Source organism: Saccoglossus kowalevskii, chromosome 10, assembly GCF_978046115.1.
Source record: "Saccoglossus kowalevskii chromosome 10, keSacKowa6.1, whole genome shotgun sequence".
NCBI lineage: Eukaryota > Metazoa > Hemichordata > Enteropneusta > Harrimaniidae > Saccoglossus > Saccoglossus kowalevskii.
The window spans coordinates 560,915-576,849 of NC_140650.1; the positions used below are offsets into that span (position 1 = coordinate 560,915).

The 15,935-nt window shown below is 34.4% G+C and overlaps 1 long non-coding RNA gene across 1 annotated transcript; it reads left to right on the forward strand.

Annotated features, from left to right (window-relative positions):
• Window positions 1–14,822: 14,822 nt before the first annotated feature.
• Window positions 14,823–15,626, forward strand: LOC144346745 (uncharacterized). The gene is made up of 2 exons (XR_014930745.1): window positions 14,823–15,275; window positions 15,554–15,626. It is a non-coding gene; the product is annotated as an uncharacterized LOC144346745 (long non-coding RNA).
• Window positions 15,627–15,935: the final 309 nt, after the last annotated feature.

Below are 15,935 nucleotides of genomic sequence, written 5' to 3' on the forward strand. Positions count from 1 at the left end.
TACATATCCAATAACATAATATCTCAGGTTTACATACCCAGGGGGTGTCAATAACATAATATCTGAGGTTTACATACCCATAAGGTATCAATAATATAATATCTGAGGTTCACAAACCCAAGAGGTATCAATAACATAATATCTGAGGTTTACATACCCAAGTGATGTCAATCACATAATATCTGAGGTTTACATACCCAAGGAATGTCAAAATATAATATCTGAGGTTTACACACCCAAGGAATGTCAATAACATAATATACGAAATTTACACACCCAAGAGATGTCTATAACATAATATCTCAGGTTTACATACCCAATGGGTATCAATAACATAATATCTGAGGTTTACCTCGCCAAGGTATGTCAATAACATAATATCTGAGGTTTACATACGTAAGGGGTGTCAACAACATAATATCTCAGATTTACATACCCAAGGGATGTCAATAACATAATATCTCAGGTATACATACCCAAGCGGTATCAATAACATAATATCTTAGGTATTACCCAAGGGATGTCAATAATATAATATCTCAGGTTTACATACACATGGGATGTCAATAACATAATATATGAGGTTTACACACACAAAAGATGCCAATAACATAATATCTGACGTTTACATACCCAAAGAATATCAAAAACATAATATCTGACGTTTACATACCCAATGGGTATCAGTAACAAAATATCTGAGGTTTACCTACCCAGAAGCTGTCAATAATATAATGTCTGAGGTTTATATCCCCAATAACATAATATCTGATGTTTACATATCCAAGGGGTGTCAATAACATATTATCTGAGGTTTACATACACATGGGATTCTAATAACATAAATCTGCAGTTTACTTACCTAGGGGGTATCAGTAACAAAATATCTGAGGTTTACCTACCCAGAAGCTGTCAATAATATAATGTCTGAGGTTTATATCCCCAATAACATAATATCTGATGTTTACATATCCAAGGGGTGTCAATAACATATTATCTGAGGTTTACATACACATGGAATTCTAATAACATAAATCTGCAGTTTACTTACCTAGGGGGTGTTAATAACATAATATCTAAGGTTTACATACCCAAGGGATGCGAATAACATACTATCTCAAGTTTACATACCCAAGGGACGCCAATAACAGAATATCAGAGGTTTACATACGTAAGCGATGCAAATAACATAATATCTGATCTTTACATACCCATTAACATAAAATCAGAGGTTTACATACTCAAAGAATATCAATAACATATTATCTGAGGTTTACATACCCAAGGGATATCAATAACATAAAATCTGAGGTTTACCTGCCCAATAACATAATATCTGAGGTTTACCTAAACAAAAGACGTCAATAACGTAATATCTGAGGTTTACATACCTAATGGATGCCAATAACATAATATCTGAGGTTTACATTCCAAGGGGGTGTCAATAACATAATATTTGAGGTTTACATACCCATGGGGTATCAATAATATAATATCTCAGGTTTACATACTCAAGGGATGTCAATAACGTAATATCTGAGGTTTACATACCCAAAGAATATCAAAAACATAATATCTGAGGTTTACATTCCCAAGGGATGCGAATAACATAATATCTGAGCTTTACATACCCAATAACATAAAATCTGAGGTTTACATATCCAAGAGGTATCAGTAACAATAATATCTGAGGTTTACCTACCCAATGGATGTCAATAATATAATATCTGAGGTTTACATACCCAATAACATAATATCTGATGTTTACATATCCAAGGGGTGTCAATAACATATTATCTGAGGTTTACATACACAAGGGATGCCAATAACATAATATCTGAGGTTTACATACCCAATGGGTATCAATAACATAATATCTGAGGTTTACCTCGCCAAGGTATGCCAATAATATAATATAATATCTAGAGGTTTACATACCCAAGGGATGCCAATAACATAATATCTGAGGTTTACATACTCAAAAAATATCAATAACATTATCTGAAGTTTACATACCCAAGGGATCTAAATAACATAATATGTCAGCTTCACACACTCAAGGGGTATCAATAACATAATATCTGAGGTTTACCTACGCAAGGGATGTCAATAACATAATCTCTCAGGTTTACGTACCCTAGGGGTATCATCAACATAATATCTGATGTTTACCTACCCAAGGGATGTCAATAATATAATACCTCTGGTTTACATACCCAATAACATAATATCTGAGGTTTACATAACCAAGGGATGCCAATAACATAATATCTGAGGTTTACATACCCAAGGGATGCCAATAACATAATATCTGAGGTTTACATACCCAAGGGGTATCAATAACATATCTGAGGTTTACATGCCCAAGGGATGTAAATAACATGATATCTGAGGTTTACATACGAAAGGGTTAGCAATAACATACTATCTGAGGTTTACCTACCCAAGGGATGTCAATAATATAATATCTCAGGTTTACATACACATGGGATGACAATAACATAATATATGAGGTTTACACACACAAGGGATGTCAATAACATAATATCTGAGGTTTACATACCCAATGGGTATCAGTAACATAATATCTGAAGTTTACCTACACATGGGATGTCAATAACATAATATCTGAGGTTTACATACCCAAGCGATATCAATAACAGAAAACATGAGGTTTACATACCCAAGGAATGTCAATATTATAATATCTGAAGTTTACATACCCAAGCAATGTCAATAATATAATATCTGGGGTTTACATACCCAAGGGGTGTCAATAACATAATATCTAAGGTTTACATACCCAAGGGGTGTCGAAAACATAATATCTGAGATTTACATACCCAAGGAGGGTCAATAACATAATATCTGAGGTTTACATACCCAAAGAATGTCAATAACATAACATCTGATGTTTACATACCCAAGGGGTATCAATAACATAATATCTGAGGTTTACATACCCAAGGAATGTCAATAACATAATATCTGAGGTTTACATACCCAATAACATAATATCCGAGGTTAACATACTCAAAGGATATCAATAACATACTATCTGAGGTTTACATACCCAAGGGATCTCAATAACATAATATCTGAGGTTTACATACCCAATGGATATCAATAACATAATATCTTAGGTTTACCTACCCAGGGGATGTCAATAATATAATATCTGACGTTTACATACCCAATGGATGCCAATAACATAATATCTTAGGTTTACATACCCAAGGGTTGCAAATAACATAATATCTGAGGTTTACATACCCAATAACATAATATCCGAGGTTAACATACTCAAAGGATATCAATAACATACTATCTGAGGTTTACATACCCAAGGGATCTCAATAACATAATATATCAGGTTCACATACTCAAGGGTTATCAATGACATGATACCTGAGGTTTACCTACCCAAGGGATGTCAATACTATAATACCTCTGGTTTACATACCCAATAACATAATATCTCAGGTTTACATACTCAAAGAATGTCAATAACATAACATCTGAGGTTTACATATCCAAGGGGTATCAATAACATAATATCTGAGGTTTACATACCCAATGGATACCAATAACATAATATCTGAGGTTTACATACCCATGTGATGCCAATAACATAATATCTTAGGTTTACATACCCACGGGTTGCAAATAACATAATATCTGGGGTTTACATACCCAATAACATAATATCTGATTTTAACATACTCAAAGGATATCAATAACATATTATCTGAGGTTTACATACCCAAGGGATCTCAATAACATAATATCTTAGGTTTACCTACCCAAGGGATGTCAATAATATAATTCCTCTGGTTTACATACCCAATAACATAATATCTGAGGTTAACATACTCAAAGGATATCAATAACATATTATCTGAGATTTACATACCCAAGGCATCTCAATAACATAATATATCAGGTTTACATACCCAAGGGGTATCAATAACATAATATATGAGGTTTACCTACCCAAGGGATGTCAATAATAAAATTCTTCTGGTTTACATACCCAATAACATAATATCTGAGGTTTACATACTCAAAGAATGTCAATAACATAACATCTGAGGTTTATATACCCAAGGGGTATCAATAACATAATATCTGAGGTTTACATACCCAAGAGGTATCAATAACATATCTGAGGTTTACATGCCCAAGGGATGTAAATATCAGGTTCACATGCTCAAGGGGTATCAATAACATGATACCTAAGCTTTACCTACCCAAGGGATGTCAATAACATAATATCTCAGGTTTACATACCCAAGGGGTATCAATAACATAATATCTGAGGTTTACCTACCCAAGGGATGTCAATAATATAATACCTCTGGTTTACATACCCAATAACATAATATCTGAGGTTTACATACTCAAAGAATGTCAATAACATAACATCTGAGGTTTATATACCCAAGGGGTATCAATAACATAATATCTGAGGTTTACATACCCAAGGGGTATCAATAACATATCTCAGGTTTACATACCCAAGGGGTATCAATAACATAATATCTGAGGTTTACCTACCCAAGGGATGTCAATAATATAATACCTCTGGTTTACATACCCAATAACATAATATCTGAGGTTTACCTACCCAAGGGATGTCAATAACACAATATCTCAGGTTTACATACCCAAGGGGTATCAATAACATAATATCTGAGGTTTACCTACCCAAGGGATGTCAATAATATAATACCTCTGGTTTACATACCCAACAACATAATATCTGAAGTTTACATACTCAATGAATGTTAATAACACAATATATGTGGTTTACATACGCAAGGGATGTCAATATCATAATATCTGACGTTTACATACGAAAGGGATAGCAATAACATACTATCTGAGGTTTACCTACCCTAGGGATATCAATAATATAATATATAAAGGGTATCAATAACATAATATCAGAGGTTCACATACCGAAGAGGTATCAATAACATAATATCCGAGATTTACATACCCAAGGGATGCCAATAATATAATATCTTAGGTTTACATACCCAAGGGATACCAATAACATATCTTATGTTTACCTACCCAGGGGATGTCAATAACATAATATCTCAAGTTTACATACCCAAGGGATACCAATAACATCTGAGGTTTACATACCCAAGGGATGCCAATAATACAATATCTGAGGTTTACATACCCAAGGGATGCAAATAACATAATATCTGTTGTTTACATACCCAATAACATAATATCTGAGGTTTACATACTCAAAGGGTATCAATAACATGATATCTGAGGTTTACCTACCCAAGGGATGTCAATAACATAATATCTGAGGTTTACATACCCAAGGGGTATCAATAACATAATATCTGAGGTTTACCAACCCAAGGGATGTCAATAACATAATATCTGAGGTTTACATACCCAAGGGGTACCAATAACATGATATCTGAGGTTTACCTACCCAAGGGATATCAATAAAATAATACTTCTGGTTTACATACCCAAGGGATGTCAATAATATAATATCTCAGGTTTACCTACCCAAGGGATGTCAATAACATAATATCTCAGGTTTACATACCCAATAACATAATATCTGATGTTTACATATCCAAGGGGTGTCAATAACATATTATCTGAGGTTTACATACACAAGGGATGCCAATAACATAATATCTGAGGTTTACACACACATGGGATGTCAATAACATGATACCTGAGGTTAACCTACCCAAGGGATGTCAATAACATAATATCTCAGGTTTACATACTCAAGGGGTATGAATAACATAATATCTGAGGTTTACCTACCCAAGGGATGTCAATAATATAATAAATCTGGTTTACATACCCAATAACATAATATATGAGGTTTACATACTCAAAGAATGTCAATAACATAATATATGAGGTTTACACACACAAGAGATGTCAATAACATAATATCTGAGGTTTACATACCCAAAGAATATCAAAAACATAATATCTGAGCTTTACATACCCAATGGGTATCAGTAACATAATATCTGAAGTTTACCTACACATGGGATGTCAATAACATAATATCTGAGGTTTACATACCCAAGGGGTATCAATAACAGAAAACCTGTCAATAATATAATATCTGAAGTTTACATACCCAAGCAATGTGAATAATATAATATCTGAGGTTTACACACACAAGGGGTGTCGATAACATAATATCTGAGATTTACATACCCAAGGAGGGTCAATAACATAATATCTGAGGTTTACATACCCAAAGAATGTCAATAACATAACATCTGAGGTTTACATACTCAAGGGGTATCAATAACATAATATCTGAGGTTTACATACCCAAGGGATACCAATAACATAATATCTGAGGTTTACATACCCAAGGGATACCAATAACATAATATCTTAGGTTTACATACCCAATAACATAATATCTGAGGTTAACATACTCAAAGGATATCAATAACATATTATCTGAGGTTTACATACCCAAGGCATCTCAATAACATAATATATCAGGTTTACATACCCAGGGGGTATCAATAACATAATATCTGAGGTTTACCTACCTAAGGGATGTCAATAATATAGTTCCTCTGGTTTACATACCCAATAACATAATATCTGAGGTTTACATACTCAAAGAATGTCAATAACATAACATCTGAGGTTTATATACCCAAAGGGTATCAATAACATAATATCTGAGGTTTACATACCCAAGGGGTATCAATAACATATCTGAGGTTTACATGCCCAAGGGATGTAAATAACATAATATCTGAGGTTTACATACGCAAGGGATGTCAATAACATAATATTCTGACGTTTACATACGAAAGGGATAGCAATAACATACTATCTGAGGTTTACCTACCCTGGGGATGTCAATAATATAATATATAAAAGGTATCAATAACATAATATCAGAGGTTCACATACCGAAGAGGTATCAATAACATAATATCTGAGATTTACATACCCAAGGGATGCCAATAATATAATATCTTAGGTTTACATACCCAAGGGATACCAATAACATAATATCTGAGGTTCACAAACCCAAGAGGTATCAATAACATAATATCTGAGGTTTACATACCCAAGTGATGTCAATCACATAATATCTGAGGTTTACATACCCAAGAAATGTCAAAACATAATATCTTAGGTTTACATACCCAATAACAAAATATCTGAGGTTTACATACTCAAAGTGTATCAATAACATGATATCTGAGGTTTACCTACCCAAGGGATGTCAATAACATAATATCTGAGGTTTACATACCCAAGGGTATCAATAACATAATATCTGAGGTTTACCTACCCAAGGGATGTCAATAACATAATATCTGAGGTTTACATACCCAAGGTGTATCAATAACATGATACCTGAGGTTTACCTACCCAAGGGATATCAATAATATAATACCTCTGGTTTACATACCCAATAACATAATATCTGAGGTTTGCATACCCAAGGGATGCCAATAACTTAATATCTGAGGTTTACATACCCATGGGGTGTCAATAGCATAATATCTAAGGTTTACCTACCCAAGGGATGTCAATAATATAATATCTTAGGTTTACCTACCCAAAGGATGTTGACAATATAATCTCTGAGGTTTACATACCCAAGGGGTATCAATAGCATAATATCTCAGGTTTACATACCCAAGGGATGTTAATAATATAATATCTCAGGTTTACATACCCAAGGGATGTCAATAGTATAATATCTCAGGTTTACCTACCCAAGGGATGTCAATAACATAATATCTCAGGTTTACATACCCAATAACATAATATCTGAGGTTTACATACCCAAGGGATGCCAACAACATAATATCTGAGGTTTACACACCCATGGGATGTCAATAACATAATATCTGAGGTTTACATACCCAAGAAGGGTCAATAACATAATAAATGAGGTTTACATACCCAAAGAATGTCAATAACATAACATCTGAGGTTTACATACTCAAGGGGTATCAATAACATAATATCTGAGGTTCACATACCGAAGAGGTATCAATATCATATCTGAGATTTACATACCCAAGGGATGCCAATAATATAATATCTTAGGTTTACATACCAAAGGGATACCAATAACATAATATCTTATGTTTACCTACCCAGGGGATGTCAATAACATAATATCTCAGGTTTACATACCCAAGGGATACCAATAACATAATATCCGAGGTTTACATGCCCAAGGGATGCCAATAATATAATATCTGAGGTTTACATACCTAAGGGATGCAAATAACATAATATCTGAGGTTTACATACCCAATAACATAATATCTGAGGTTTACCTACCCAAGGGATGCCAATAATATAATACCTCTGGTTTACATACCCAATAACATAATATCGGAGGTTTACATACTCAAAGAATGTCAATAACATAACATCTGAGGTTTATATACCCAAGGGGTATCAATAACATAATATCTGAGGTTTACATACCCAAGAGGTATCAATAACATATCTGAGGTTTACATGCCCAAGGGATGTAAATAACATAATATCTGAGGTTTACATACGCAAGGGATGTCAATAACATAATATCTGACGTTTACATACGAAAGGGATAGCAATAACATACTATCTGAGGTTTACCTACCCTGGGGATGTCAATAATATAATATATAAAAGGTATCAATAACATAATATCAGAGGTTCACATACCGAAGAGGTATCAATAACATAATATCTGAGATTTACATACCCAAGGGATGCCAATAATATAATATCTTAGGTTTACATACCCAAGGGATACCAATAACATATCTTATGTTTACCTACCCAGGGGATGTCAATAACATAATATCTCAGGTTTACATACCCAAGGGATACCAATAACATCTGAAGTTTACATACCCAAGGGATGCCAATAATATAATATCTGAGGTTTACATACCCAAGGGATGCAAATAACATAATATCTGAGGTTTACATACCCAATAACATAATATCTGAGGTTTACATACTCAAAGTGTATCAATAACATGATATCTGAGGTTTACCTACCCAAGGGATGTCAATAACATAATATCTGAGGTTTACATACCCAAGGGGTATCAATAACATAATATTTGAGGTTTACCTACCCAAGCGATGTCAATAACATAATATCTGAGGTTTACATACCCAAGGGGTATCAATAACATGATATCTGAGGTTTACCTACCCAAGGGATATCAATAATATAATACCTCTGGTTTACATACCCAATAACATAATATCTGAGGTTTACACACCCAAGGGATGCCAATAACTTAATATCTGAGGTTTACATACCCAAGGGGTATCAATAACATAATATCCAAGGTTTACATACCCAAGGGATGCCAATAACTTAATATCTGAGGTTTACATACCCAAGGGGTATCAATAACATAATATTTGAGGTTTACCTACCCAAGGGATGTCAATAACATAATATCTGAGGTTTACATACCCAAGGGGCATCAATAACATGATATCTGAGGTTTACCTACCCAAGGGATATCAATAATATAATACCTCTGGTTTACATACCCAATAACATAATATCTGAGGTTTACATACCCAAGGGATGCCAATAACTTAATATCTGAGGTTTACATACCCAAGGGGTATCAATAACATAATATCTGAGGTTTACATACCCAAGGGGTATCAATAACATATATGAGGTTTACATACCCAAGGGGTATCAATAACATATCTGAGGTTTACATGCCCAAGGGATGTAAATAACATAATATCTGAGGTTTACATACGCAAGGGATGTCAATAACATATCTGACGTTTACATACGAAAGGAATAGCAATAACATACTATCTGAGGTTTACCTACCCTGGGGATGTCGATAATATAATATATAAAAGGTATCAATAACATAATATCAGAGGTTCACATACCGAAGAGGTATCAATAACATAATATCTGAGATTTACATACCCAAGAGATACCAATAACATCTGAGGTTTACATACCCGAGGGATGCCAATACAGTGGCCCCTCGCTAAGTCGCGGGTGTTGGGATCCAAGCAAAAACCGCGACTTATCGAGGGCCGCGACTTACCGAGGGACGTCGTGAAAGAGGGAGGTCGTGCATTTAAAAACATATAAAAAGCACATATAAACCCTCGGTTTAGTTAATTGATGTATCATCACATGTGTCAGGCAGTATTCGAATAAAATCATGATTATGTTTGCTGTAAACATTGCGTTGATTATTTTGTTTGGGTCTGATATTATGTGGGCCGCTTGCTGTTGCTTGCGACTTCGACGGTAACAGCTTCCAAAATAAACCAGTTTCATCGCAATTATAAACATGTTCGTCAAAATAACCACCTTCATAGATAATTTCTCTCAGTTTTTCGGGAAAAGTTCCGACAGCGTCAATGTTCCCAGATCGAGCTTCGTCTTGGATTGAGACTGCGTGTGTCGATAGCGTGTCTTCTTTGCCATCGCAAGAACCACCCTGAACTGGCCTTAAATTCAAAGTCGTCATATCTGAGTTGTATGCTTTGCATTGGGTGATGGGACCAGATAGTGGAGTTCCGGCAGACCGTTCTTAAAGAAACGTAAACAGCTTTATCGGTGTCATCATTGTCGGACACTTTCGCTTGTTTTTCTGTTCAGTCCCGCCTCTTGGTCAACTTTGAAAACAAATTTACTTTTCATTTTTTACCCACCCACGAATAGTGGGCTCAACCACGTGCAACCCTTAACTTGGTTTGACACGGTCGATCGCCGTGAGTTTATGGCGTACGAACAGGCTGTATACATGTAGCTTTCGCTTTGACATGCTGCTCAATTGAGAAATAGAGATCAGAATTCTATGAATTCAACTCATTGTAGCGAGTTTTTGTAAAGGTATACCAAAATGGGACCGGCCAAGAAGTACGTACGGTCACTACTCGACACCCCTGTTGACACCTTGAGTAAGGCTGCTGTCACCCATTGCGTCTCAGCAATTGACGGACAGTAGGTGTTAAGTTGTCTCTTTAACGGTTAGTTAAAAATACTATGCCACGAAACATTAGTCTTTGTACTTCAAAACTGCTGTCAAAACACAATAGAAATTTTGGGAGCCATCCAAGTACCCGCGACTTAGCCGAATCGCGACTTACCGAGGCGCGACTTAGCGAGGGGCCACTGTACTATAATATCTGAGGTTTACATACCTAAGGGATGCAAATAACATAATATCTGAGGTTTACATACCCAATAACATAATATCTGAGGTTTACATACACATGGGGTGTCAATAGCATAATATCTAAGGTTTACCTATCCAAGGGATGTCAATAATATAATATCTTAGGTTTACCTACCCAAGAAATGTCAATAACATAGTATCTGAGGTTTACATACCCAAGGGTATCAATAACATAATATCTGAGGTTTACCTACCCAAGGGATGTCAATAACATAATATCTGAGGTTTACATACCCAAGGGGTATCAATAACATGATATCTGAGGTTTACCTACCCAAGGGATATCAATAATATAATACCTCTGGTTTACATACCCAATAACATAATATCTGAGGTTTGCATACCCAAGGGATGCCAATAACTTAATATCTGAGGTTTACATACCCATGGGGTGTCAATAGCATAATATCTAAGGTTTACCTACCCAAGGGATGTCAATAATATAATATCTTAGGTTTACCTACCCAAGGAATGTCAATAATATAATATCTCAGGTTTACATACCCAAGGGATGCCAATAACATAATACCTGAGGTTTACCTACCCAAGGGATGTTGACAATATAATCTCTGAGGTTTACATACCCAAGGGATGTTAATAATATAAACAGCGTCCGGATTACTTTCGGAAATTCCGTCGCGTTTCGGAAAGTTTTAATTTTCAAAACTTTTGAATATTTATTTGTGCTTTTAGGTTAGTGAGAAGGTTATAATAATTCTTCATTTCACTTTAACACTGTTTTTACACCCCTCAGACCCCTTTAAAAAGTCACTTCTGGCCATTATAATGGCCACTATTTTCTTAATGGCCAGAGTATTGACCAGAATTTTTTAAGTGGCCAAAATATTTACCAGTGTTTTTAAAATGGCGGTTTTAATGACCCATGTTTTTTATACTGGTCAGAATAATTACAATTGCTTTTTAAATGATGGAGTTGATGAACATTTTTTTTTTGATGGGCAGTATAATGGTCATTTTATTTTTCATTACATACATAAAATGACCAGTATTTTTGTTCATGTCTCTAAATATAATGGCCCAGAAAACAGCCTGCTACTTCGTGTGAGCTCAATATACGTGTGGGAATTTATTTTTCCCAAGTTTTACTGGCGCTTGCAAGTACACTTAAATGAAATTTCGCGAATATTGCCTCGATCCCCAGTGAAATTTCATAGTAACGCTGATGCCAGTGACTGCTGGTGGACTGCATAACCTGCGGAGTATTTAGATGGTGTTGAATCATAGGACGAGTGCAGTACTGCAACTGGCACATCAAGGTATGAATTTGTAATTATTTTACCATTTTACAATGACTTCAATACAATATTAGATACTTTTGTTGTTGTTTATGTAGCAGGATAGTCTTTTGGGGGCTTTCGTTTTTGTTCAGTCATGGCACACTGTGTAAGTAATGCTTCATTATTATTCATAATTGTCAAACAACAAGCTCAAGTAGGTGTTAATGAGGATTAGCTCCTATGTTTGTTAATACAAGAAAAGTATAAACAAAGGTTATTTCCAACTCCTGAAATCTGCAAAAAAACATCAACGTAAATTTGTTTCCATTCATGGCAATGTTTTCAAATTATTTTAATAAAATAATTTAACTGACTGCAAAATGTTTGTTTTTTTTAAATTTTCGAAGACTATGTATATTGTTTTTTTTTTCTCTTCAGACAATACCAGCAATAGTGTACTGTACACTGGGAAATCTAATTTAGTAATCATGTATTAACTATACATGTATATATTATGCCCATAACATCAAATACCATCCAGAATCCCTTTTTCCTGTAAACTAGTATAGATGATATATGCCTACAGTGTGCAACAGTTCATTTTTTTTTGCGCACAAAAGAAAAAAGTAAAACTCATACTCAAAATAACTTTTAATTTAGCATGGATTTAAACTAAATTTCAATTGAATCTAATATTCTTTGCTCATCTTTGAGCCCAATTTGATTTGAATGAGTTGTAGAGATCAATATAAGAGGGAAGTGAACCTGAATGTATGCACCTAAAGTAGGAATAAACAGAAGACACTTATTCGTAGCATTCACGTAGAGCTCTTTAGCAAAGGCTAAGAGGTCCAATACGTTACCCTGTGCTAAAAAAATGTGCATAATACAGGCTAAGAAATACTAGGTACAGAGTAAATCTGGTCAGTCCAAAGCCTTAGCACAGGCAAAACAAAACATGCATGAACGCTTAGCTCGGCTAAAAAAACCATTGTATTTAATGTTCATTTAGGAGATTTACTACTATATTCATAGCTTTTTATTTTGGTGTGCCATTTCCTGCATGACAATCAACGCTAACACATATAGAGAGATTGACTCAAGAAAAAATGCACCGATGATGAGACTGTGCTACTTCCTGTTATTCTGCAATTTGCACTTTCTGAATTTGCTTTGGTATTTTGTATGTATTTATGTTCCTTACCATACAAAAACCCTCTGAAGGTTTTTTAGTAGTGTAATAAAGTTATTATTATTATTGTTTTATAACTGTAGAACTAACTTTCCTAGTTACTCTTACTGAGCACTCATAGTTAAAATTTCTGAAGATTTTGCCTATTCTTAATAAGTTTGGGCGTTCCTTACCCCGTGCTAACCATTGTTTCCTTCTGTGCATGAACTCAAACATATGAGATTAGCTTAAATCTTAGCCCGTACTTTGTGTAGCATGAACACTACTATTGAAGATACAGGGGGCAAATGGGCGAGACTTAAACAAAATATAATGAAGGTGTAATATGCAGTCAGTAAATGTCCTGGGCGTTTCTGGGTCAGCCAAATTGATCATGGGTACTCTGGCTCAACTAACAAAAAAATATTTAGTTTATACATGTATAACATTACTTAAATCATAGACCTTAGAGAACAGGGACATACTACTGTGGCTACCCCTTTCATGTAACCTTAGTTATAATCCTCTACCCAAATTAACACCTTAGAGAAACTGATAATAAAGCTATGTCAACACCACTGTTACATCTTTTTCTATTTCATAAGCCAAACATGGCTGCCAGGGTGTAGCTACACAAAATGAGACAATTTTGTGGTTGGAATATAATCAGAAAAATTAAATTTGATCAAAACTTGAATAGCCAAGTCCATTCTATTGATGCGAGTGAAACTAAAAATTAACAATTTTTATTCCACTATGAAATCAGGAAAGGGAAACAAAAATGGTAAGTTTTCTCTGCAAGGAAACAAAACTGCCTAAAAGTAAACAATGACCAAGAAAATTTGTGTCATTATAACAAGTGGATTTTTCATCATATTTAGAACAGATATAGCATAGTGCACTTGTTATACACTGACTAATGGGAATACTAGTAAAAGCTGTTTCAGATGTATAAATCTTCTAGGTACATGTATATGTATTAATGAGATTATACAGGAGGTTATAACCCACATTGCACATTGTCTCAGACAGAAGTTGCATGACCCTGTTTTCTAAGGTCATGCTTAAATCATAACCATCCGAATACCATTATTTCACTTTTCAAACTAAACTGTTTTTATATTTTTAATAGCATTTTTTTGATTTTGAAAAAAAAATATAGAAACAATATTACACTTAACATAATTACTCTATTAGCAGCACATGCGCTTAGGTAAATTACAGGGATCTTCAACGGTCGAAATATGTAATATTTTCATGATTTAGTATCCACAAATGTAATTTTAGAGCAAATATGGTATTGTATTGGATCATAATTATAATACAATTATTTATTTTGTGAAAGTACCTGGGGATCGATGAAGTTGTACATGCATGGTGGCATTCCCATTGTGGAGGGACTCTATAATTTTGTATGTACACAACTTCCTACTTTGAAAGACAAAATCATGCAGCTGCATTGTTACATAACATTCTTTTGTCTCTTGTAGGAAGTTAAATCCCCCTATTGTTCTCAGAAATTAGGTTCCCAAGTACAGCAATGTACTGTCCACAGAGGGACTGTGTACTGTCCTAGTCTCTCAAGAGATGAACTGTGTGTATATATGGCACAACCCCTTAATATATTCGGTTAGGAAACAATTTGATGTTATTCTGTTTTATTTGATATTTATATTTTTTCAATCAGAATGTACCGGGTATCATCTTTTTGGAAGTATATCTGAGTTGCATAGGGGAAAAATTGACATATCACAAGATGTCATTTTATCCACATTGTTATTTGTGAGGACAGAAATATGCCAGAATACACAGACACCACAAATTTTTGTTTCCAAAATTGATTACAAAGTGTCTTAATTAAAAACTGGTCATTGTAAGCTAATAGCAATCTGAATTATTTTTTGCAGATAATGACAATTTAAAAAAAGGAAATACTATATAAATGGAACGTAAGAAGTTGAAGAACCAGAATTTATGGAACTGACGTTAAGGGGAAAAAAAAGTTTAACCAGTATTGATGGATGCAATGGTTTAGCATTTGCATGTTTATCAGTTTTACATTTGCACACAGATTTTGAAAGTTCCAAGTGTGTAGAGTTACTGTACATTCCTTTTTTTATGTTTTCCCTCAAATAAAAGTGACATCTTTCAACTGGTAATTCATGATTTTCAGCTATCTTATATAGTTCTTCTTGCTGACCCTTTTGTACACACCCACACTCACTCCACAATCTTTCATCTTCTTAATAATAATTAACAGGAAAATATTATTGAAAAAATCCTGTAGAG